The sequence below is a fragment of the Peromyscus eremicus genome, chromosome 9 (genome assembly GCF_949786415.1).
Source record: "Peromyscus eremicus chromosome 9, PerEre_H2_v1, whole genome shotgun sequence".
In the NCBI taxonomy this organism is placed as follows: Eukaryota; Metazoa; Chordata; class Mammalia; order Rodentia; family Cricetidae; genus Peromyscus; species Peromyscus eremicus.
This window is the reverse complement of record NC_081425.1, coordinates 48373573-48383611: the sequence shown is the minus strand read 5'-3', so window position 1 is coordinate 48383611 and position 10039 is coordinate 48373573.

Genomic DNA, 10039 nt, shown 5'->3' with positions numbered 1-10039 from the left:
AGATGAGAAATCAGGAAGATTAGATAAAAAAGTGAAATATTCATGTCAAGTGAGGTGTAGGCAATGTCATGATGTGCTGAAGTTTCATTATATAGACATGGAGGAACAATTGAGTAATTCAGAAAATGGCAATGTTTCTTAACAATATTTTTAAAGTGTGAATTCTTTTTGTTCATTCTGCTTCAGCAGGAATGCTGGAAGAATTCTATCTCACTTTGTTCCTGCCAAACTGATTTATAGACAGAAAATGCAAAAGGTGGAAACATTCACATGCATTTTAAGAATATTATAGAGGGTCTCTGACATTTACTCCAGGGTTACTGTCCTGTGGAGTCATAGTTCTGGGGTTTTTGGGTATGTCTGGGAAGATGGGGTTGTTGAGAGAATAGTGGGGATGCCTGGTGTGACAATGAGCCAGTGTGTTAGGAAGTGGAAGATGTGCCATGGACATGGAGGAGGGTGTTTTTCACAGTAACTGGGACATTTTGATGATGAGGTTCTCCTGGAAGACTGGTGTGGGCAGAAGACTTGGAGACCGGATGCTTTCCTTCTTTGTCCCATCACTCTTCCTTTTATTGACCCATGCTTCTCAGAGGCATCTAAGAGTCTCAAAATGTAAGTGAAATGGAGAGAAGCAATACAAACTCTGAGTTGACTGTCTACTGCTTTGGAAAGTAGCATCTAAAAGGAAAAATTCAATGGAGTAATTAAAATAATGACAATAATGACTTTCAGGCACATTGGATAATATGGGACAATGGTGCCTATCCCTAGAATATTTACTCTTGGAATACGAACTCAGGAGAACATAGGCAGTAACAGATGACTTCTAATTTTTATTGTAAGCAGCTTATTTTGGGTTTCTATCAAACCAAGATTATGCCACATTAAATTAATATTAATTAGTATTTTATTGACTTTGTTGTTTTCTTTTCAATTTAATTTGATTTTGTTTTGGTAATTACTAAGAACTACAAAAATTATAGTCAATTTTTTGGTGTACATATTGCATATGTACACAAACATAGTAGAACCACAATTATACTATACAACAATAAGAATACTATAATAACAATAATTTATTTAAACATAGTAATGATTAGAATTTTTTTGGATGGAATCTAGACTTTTTTAAAAATTAAGAAGTCTTTAAAATACTATTGTGAGGGCAAAGGTGCTAAGGTAAGAGAGAAATACAGTTGCTCATCAATATTCATGTTTCCTGTCTGTGCATATAAACAATCTCAGACTGAAGATATTTGAAAATGATAGGTTGTTGCTCATGTGACTATGTGTTCAGGTCTGTGCACGTACTTCTGGGTAAAACTTTTTTCCATGCCATTACTATTCATGCCACACTACCATTTACACAGCATTTATATTATTTTAGGTGTAATAATATAATACAGAGACAATGCAATATGTGTGGTAGGATGTTCCTAGCTTATACAAACAAGTGACCTGGACACTGGCAAACTTTGCTCTCTGATAGGATTCCTATAAGCTCTTCTTCGTGGATACTGAGAGATAATCTCATTTACCATTGGTATTTGCATCTCATCAGAAACTGTCTACCACTAACTATGCAAACAATTTCAATTTGTTCTAGGAGTCATCTCTGTGTGGAGAAGGTCATCCATTCATGTTCAATCAGCAGTAAGCATGCTCTGAGCATTATGTAGATTTCAGACTTTGTGCAAAGGGCTCTGAGAACACAATAATCAACAAACCATGGCTCTTCCATTCAGGCAGGAGCTCTGACTCCTATGTAGACAGTGTATTTATTAGTTGCCTTTCACATGGCTGTGATAGAACACCTGACAGAAAAACACTTAATGGAGGAAGAGTTGTTCTGAGCCATGGTTCATGGAATACAGTCCAACCTTGTGGCTGGTGTGGTTGAGTCTGTGACTGGGAACATCTCATGTGAATCTAGTTGAGATGCAGAGACAGGACCAGAAGCAGAGCTGTGCTATAGTCCTCAAAGGTCCATTTCCTGGGACACACCTCCACCAGCCAGCTACTACAATTTTCCAAAATAGTGCTCAAAGCTGGGAACTAGACATTCAAACACAGGAGCCTGTAGGGGACATGTCATATTCAAGCCGTAACAGTGTATATACAATTAAGTGAATAAGATAGTAGTATGCTAGGGCTTTTAACAAAACCACAGTGAGAATATAGTGATTGGTTCTTTTGTGTAATGAGGTGGAGATTGAAAAAAAATGCTTGTGGATGCTTTTTGGGTCCTCTTCATAATTTTCCCATGGAGGCATGGAATCTATTTTCTCACCTGTTGAATTTGGACAGAACCTGTGACTTGTTCTGGGCAACAGAATGCATCAGAAATGATAGTGTTCCAGTCCAAATCTAACCTCAAGAGGCATTATTCACTTCTGTGTATTAGGCATCTTCCCACCACAATGGGAAGAAGCCCGGCAGAGTCTGCTGCATCCTGAAAAGCCACGTGGAGCAGAGGCCATCTTTCTGGGCTAAGTGTGCCTTAGACCAGCTAGCCAACAGCTACTTACAGACTGGAGGTCTTGGCGATAAGATTATAGATAACAAAAGAGCTGCCGGGTGGAGCCCAGCTTATGTTACCAGCTCATAAAATGGTGCGGTGAAATAAATGGTTGTCGTGTTAAACTGCTACCATCTCAGAGTGGTTTGTTTAAATAAGAGCTAAGGTAGTGAGTCAGGGAACACTTCGCCAAAGATGTAACACTTTCCCGGACATCGAGGAGGAAGTTCCCGAACTGAAAACAGCCAAGAGGAAAGGGTGGTTTCAGATGGAGGAAGAAGCCCAGGTACAAAGGCACAAAGCCCGCCCATGATGTCCTGGGAACTGCTAGTACTAGTCGTGAAGAGGAAGAATAAAGGTAGCGAGGCCAAGGTATTCCGATTCCCTGGTGGCGCAGGTGTGGCCAGGGAGTCTTTGTTAGAGGCGATCTGTACAAACTAACCTGCCCAAACTGCTGCAGAGGCTGGAGCTAGCTACAGGTCCTGGGAAAGGAGCCTTGTCCTGAATGGCTTGGCTAGGGGGAAAACCGACAAAGCTCATTGCATCTGGCTGTAGTTGGGGTGACTTTGGGGGCCCTAGAGGCTGGTTTTTGGTGAGACGGAGTACTCTTTCTCCCACTAGGAAACAAACATCCTCACAGACGATAAAGGCCAACCTCCACCAGTGTGCATATGTTTTCAAGCTTCCCTAGGCAATCTGGGCATGTGTCCCAGCTAAGCACAGTTCATGACTTCTTGCTGGCCATGAAGGTATGCATTAATTTTCTCCCATGGGAGATGGAGTTTATTTCTTACTTGTTTCTTGATAGTCCTCTAAGTTTCTCTAAGCAATTTCAAGTTGAGGCTGGCTGTATTAGAGCTTATGCAGCACATGATAGGAATACCCTGAATATGTGTATTATTGATTGCCTGGCAGTATCCCCTTCAAAATTCACATACAGATGCATTCCACCCATGCAACAGTATTATGAAATATGGTCTCTAGGTGGTGATAAAGTGAAATGGGATAAGTAGACTTCTACAAGGATCACATCTAATGGGAACACTCACTTCCCCTTCTTCTCCCTGTCATATGAAGGGAAAGAACTGCCATGTAGGAAGAAAGTGTAATGGTACTCAATGGACATGGATACCAGTTGCCTACATCAGTCTTTCCTAACTACAGACCCACAAGAACTAAATTTCTGTGCCTTCTAAAATGATCTAGCCTCGAGTCTTTTGTCATAGCATCAGAAATTGAATAAAATAAAGTGGATTTACAATAAGCACTAATTCTATTGAGAATTATGGCAATTAGCAAAGTTATTAGAAGAAATGTGAGAAAAAAATCTTTCAGAGTGGGACAATAATCATACAGAAGCATGTGTTCTCTTTAAAAGGCAAAGCAAAACAAATCAAAGAAAAACACTTTACTAACTGGTTGCATTGTTTCCCTTATCACTGGCTGCCCATAGTTTTAACCTAAAGTTCAATGTTTCCTATTGATGCATTGGGTTCAACTCCAGCATTTATAATAATGCATGCCTTTCTGCCTTCTCTCACACTGTGAGATAAGAACCCTCCCCTAGGATGCATTCTCTCCTGCCACTAGCACCTCTGCTGAAACCCACAGCTCAACACCCTCAACCAACTGGTTTCTGGAGTTCCAACTCTTGCACTAAGAGCTGACCATCAGATACTGGACATCGCTGGATATATGATGTACCAACTGTCTCATTTTTTTCTGTAACCAAATTTACACTATAGCCCTGGTATATGACATGCAGAAGTGCTTGTATGCATGTGGCAGATACTCTTTGCTATTTTGCATGGCCCCACTTTTGGAGCAGGACAGAGAAAATATGAACAACTCTCTTGAACCAACAGCATCAGTAGTCTCCTCCTATTGCTTCTTCTTCCTAGCCCCAGCTGCTCCCCAGCTTCAGAGGGTGGCATGTGGTGATATATTGTATACCCTAATAAACTTATCTGGGGATTAGAGGACAAAGACAGCCACTATATTAAACAGAGCTCAGGCAGTGGTAGCACACACCTTTAATCCTAGCATTTGGGAGGCAGAGATCGATCCATATATCTGAGTTCAAGGCCACACTGGGAACAGAGCCAGATGTGGTGGCACATGCCTTTAATCCCAGCACTTGAGATCTTATGTCTTTGCTTGGGAAGGACACATGCCTTTAATTACAGGATGTAATGTGAGGACACAGAAAGGTATATAAGACATGAGGAAACAGGAACACTCACTCTTGAGGCTGAGGATTTCATAGAGGTGAGAAGTTGACTGGCTTGTTCTGTTACTCTGATCTTTCAGCTTTCACCCCAATATCTAGCTCTGTGTTTTTATTAATAAGACTGTTTAGCAATTCATGTTACAGTGGCAAGTTTTATTTTTATGTTGGGAAGAAGTTCAATTCACTTCTATGTATTCCTTTCTTGAACCAACAATTAGTCTCTTGTGTGCCTTATTTCACCCCCTTTTTAAATTAATTAATTAATTAACTAATTATTACAACATCTAATTTGTTTTCATATAAATTCCTTAAACCAAACCTCAGATTTGCTAACTTTCCTTTTGGTACTATTTTTTTAAAAGAAAACCATCTTGAAATATGGATTATTTATTCATTGCTGTAAACTATAGCTAAGTCTTGGCACATGCCCAGAGAAACCTCTTGGTTTTGTAAACCTCCTAGAGTACAGACTGTCAATCTAGCCTCTCCCAGTTAAGGGGTGTGATTTTGACATTTTTGGGGACCAGCATGGAACTCCAAATACACATTTAGTAATTAATACTTAAATTCTTTGTGCCTGCTTTCTCTAATCCTTAAAACAATATCAATAATCATGTAAACCTTATGTGTTTGTGACAAATCACACTACTAAATGCAGAGTTCTTAGAAAAGCACAGGGAACATCACATATGAGATGATTGTAGTCAAAAGATTTCCTGTGTCCAGCCCGGTCCATGGTCAGGACAAATCTCTCTCACCCACAGTCCCACAGCTGCTTATAAACTAATCACTCAAAGGCTTAATATTAATTACAAACTGTATGGCCTATGGCTAAGAATTCTTGCTAGCTAGCTCTTTCATTTTGATTAGATATAAAAGGAGTTCTAAAATGGAGCCAAGAGCAGTTCCGTTATTAACCATTCATACCAACACATATTCACAGCATACAGAAAGACATCTCACAGCACTTCCCCTTTTCTGTCTAATCAAAAAGTAAGGTTTTAACTTTAACATAGTAAAATTATATATAATAGAACAGTTATCAAGCAAGAATTACAGTTACACTATCCAGCCTATTTGTATTTGGCAAAATCAAGGAAAATATTCTATCATCTAGCTTATATTTGTGAGTCTAAAGTTTCATATATAAGTCATCTTTTATTATAGCCAAGAAAAAATATAATTATAACTATCTAGCTTCAACTACATTAAAGACCCCAGAAGGATATAATATTACCTAAGTAAACAGGAAGTGCATTGTAAGCAACTTCCAAAGTTCTAGAAATGGTAGAGACGTCTAGCTGCCTGGACAGTCACCCAAAGTTCCTCTGCAATGTTGGGGCATCCATCTTCAGCCTACAGACCTAGAATCTCTGGCAAACTTTTTAGTGAAGCAGGAAATTTGAAGGATCATCTTGCTTATTGGCAAAGTTCATCAGTCACTTCTCCTTGTGTCCTGTAGAATGTCTGGCAGTCTCCTCTGTGAAGCAGGAACCTAAAAGACCATCTTGCCCTGTTTAGGCAAAGTTTAGTGGTTACTATCCCACTTTCTTCTTTTAGAAAAAGATTGACTATGACCAATAAAATTTGTACCCAACCTTGTAAACAAGACAAACATCTATAATCCACTTTTTGGGGTGAATATGGGCATAGTCCTCTAAGCTACTTCCTGCTGATTGGGGGTGCTGGTAGTCTATGGGGACACAAAGAAAATTTTAGGATTATGGTCAAGTTCTGACTGAAGTAGTCTGTGAGGCTGTATCCTCTGAGCTAGTTGCCTTGAAGCTTTTCTGGGTGTTGGATCATCTGGAGACCTCAAGGGGTCTTGGTTGATCAAACCACATAAGCCTGGAAGCAATCCACAGATTCTCATCTTCTGTAGAAACAAAAGCAGAACCTCTTTTCTAAAGCAACATATCCTTAGACAAATTTTGAAGTCAATATACCTTTCAAATGTATATATTGGTTTAACTTAACAGCTTTTGCAATCAAATGTCTTTTTGCAGTTAAAAATCCTGAAGACAGTATAATCCAGACTCTTTGTGTGATTTCCATCTTTACATGGCTTAATTTTATATTATTTTTATTGTCTCTTTAAAGACATTATTTTTTTAAATTATCTATTTCTTTATATAACTGTCTATCTTCCTTTTCCTCTCTCTTCCAAGCCTACATACATTTTTACACACAATGTAAACCATTGGAGTTTTATTCTATCTGAATCTGTCTATTGTGAATCTATAATCCTTCTCTGAACAGGAGAGGTGTTAAATTGTTAAACTGTGTGGCTAGGATGAAAAGCAGCAACCTTGGCTGCTGACTTTGCCCACTTCAGCTTCCGAATATGGCAGAGGTAATTCAGCTCCAGCTCTGGGAGCCATGCTCCCTGTTGATTTTTGGGAGGTAGTGGGTCCATGCCTCCATCTAGCAGCATGTAGCCCAGAAACCTTTTTTTTTGTCTGTATTAGCAAGAGCTAAATCTACCATGCAGTGTGCTGCATGGCTTGGAGACACCTCTGTGTACTGCAGCAGGAATCTGCCATGCTGTAGGTCAAGCCTACATGCTGCAACGTCTCTTCATAACAGCTTGCCTGAGAGACACAACTAGGAAGCTGTTTTTAGCTCCATTTTATAATCTTTTCTTAAAGCTTTCTCAGGTTTTGGGTGGAAATTCTTGCTACCATATTGAGTGCCAAATGTAGTTGAAAGGTTTCCTGTGTCCAGCCTGACCCATGGAAGGATCCATCTCTCACCTGCAGATGATGTGAGTTTTATTTCAAGCATCTTACCAGGCCCTAGGCTGAGAGCCCAAGTAAGACAGAAATATGGTCCACTCTGCAAAGAAGTCAATTATTCAGCAAGTACGTATAATACAGTATACTAAATGGACTGTGAGCTAAGAGTTTTGCTAATGGATGGAAATCCCCAACTCTCTCTCTCTCTTAAACACATTTACTTTATTCTAGAAAGGATAAATAAATGGAGTCTCAGAACATACTCGGCCCCTGAAAGTTGGGTGCCAGCAACAATGGCTGGACAGGCTTTGATTTAAATTATAAAAGCAGAATGCCCTTTTCACTCTCTCAGTGGACTTCTAAAGGACAGATGTTTTAAGTTTTAAGAAGTTCTATTTATTAGTTTGTTATTTTGTGGATCATACTTTTTTGTGTGTCTAATCAAGCAATAAAATAGCTTTAATTCTATTTTATTATAGTTTTTTTTTTGCAGTTGTCAGTTTTACATTTAAATTTGTTTTAAAAATGTTTTTTCTATGTCATTTTGTGTGGCTCCTATTGATGACTGAATTCACTGACATTTTCCCACCTTGATAGCTAATCTGCTGTATATTGTTTTCACTGTATTTTCATATCACTGTAGTTTTCATTTTAAAATTTGATATTAATATTAAAAATTTTTTATAAATTTTTCACATTTGGGGAATATTTTCAATTATAATAACTAAAAACATATGTCTGCTATTCCTACCACCTGTAAAGTTCTTAGTTGTTTTTGATTGATTTTTCTCTTCATTTTGGATCACAATTTTCTTGATTGTCTGCTCACTTGACAATCCTTGATTATCAGACAGATGTGAATCTTACCTTGTTGGTAAAGGAATATATTTTTGTTCTTAGAAATACTTTTGAGATTTGTTCACGGATGGAGTTCAAGTTTTACAAACTGTTTGATTTGTTTAAACATGGAAGATTTTCTAAAAAAATTAGAGCTGTCCATAGTCAAGGGCTAAATGTCACTCACCTCTGAGGCAGGACCTTCTGGATCCTCTATTTCTCCTTCAGGCAAATCATGTGGACTGGAGTCTAACTGTAGACTAGAGTAGGTATGGACCCCAACTCTTTGCAAACACTGGCTATTGCTACCTCTAGCCACCAGGGAACTTTTTTACTCAACCTTGAGTAATTTTCTTACACATTATAGCCAGTGCTGACCACAGGAAGAGAACTTTGTGGTTGTCAACACTCAAATGAGAGTGTGTGAACGGCTACATTTCCTTCCATGCTGATCACTCGTGTGGAATTTTTTTAGCTTCAGTAGCTTGGTCTCCTTAGATTCTGACTTCATTGCTTTGATTTGGGAATCCCATTCCTGGTTCTCCCATTCCTCTGCTATGGCTGTCAGTCTGTCAGGTAGAGATGACTACCTGACAGTCAGCAATAAGTCACAATAAGGCTTACTATGTTGTTCCAATCTTCAGTAATCACCACCATTCACTGCCTGATATCCATTGTCTTCGAACCACTGCTTTGTGTAATTCATGTGCTTGGGGTATATATCCAATACGTACTAGAAATCACTTAGAAGTAGAAATTTGAAAATACTTTAAAACTATAGCACGTTAGTTTATTTGTCCCATCATTACTGAAGATTCATATGAGAGTGATTTGGAGCTTTAGAGAAAATGGAATCCTTATTTTAAATGTGGAAACAGAGGGTCAGGAGGTTGAGTGGTACATCCAGGGCCACAGAGCTTCTGTTACAGAGCCAGGGCCAGATCATGGAGCCTTGCACAAGGGAAGAGTCTACCAGAGGAAACTCTTTTTTTAATGTTTTTTTTTTTGAGACAGGATTTCTCTGTGTAGCTTTGTGCCTTTCCTGGATCTCGCTCTGTAGACCAGGCTGGCCTCGAACTCACCGAGATCCGTCTGCCTTTGCCTCCCGAGTGCTGGGATTAAAGGCGTGCACCACCAATGCCCGGCCAGAGGAAACTCATAATAGGATATTATTAATTATTCTCACTGGTTGAAGCTTAATTCCACTTAGACAGTTCCTGATTTCAAGGAAAGCAATGTTTTTTTGTTTATTGAACTAACACAAGATCAAAACTTACAAAAATTTTGATTTGGTAGATTTTTAAAAATTCTTCTTTGTGATAAAAGGCTGTTGCAGGATACCTGATCACACCATGAATGTTGAGATTGTGTTATCTACTGGAAAAATGTGTTTTTGGTTGTGGTGTGGCTCAGCCCTAGCATACACCTTCATCCAAGAGCTTTCTGCTTGAATATTATAAACAGGATTAAATAAAGTCAACTATAGGTTAAGAGGCAAGCAAGCAACCAGTTGACAGGATAAAACCATAGAGAGCAAGAGGGAGATAGGAGGATGGACAGTTAGAGAGATGCACAGGAAGTAGAAAGGAGGGACATTCAGTTTGAGGAGGTTTGCTCAAGATAGTGGAGGAGAAAACTTCTTCTGGGACATCAGTGAAGGAGGAAGGTCAGCCAGGTGCTTTCTCTGTCTCTCTGCACTAGTAAGTTTTCACCGCA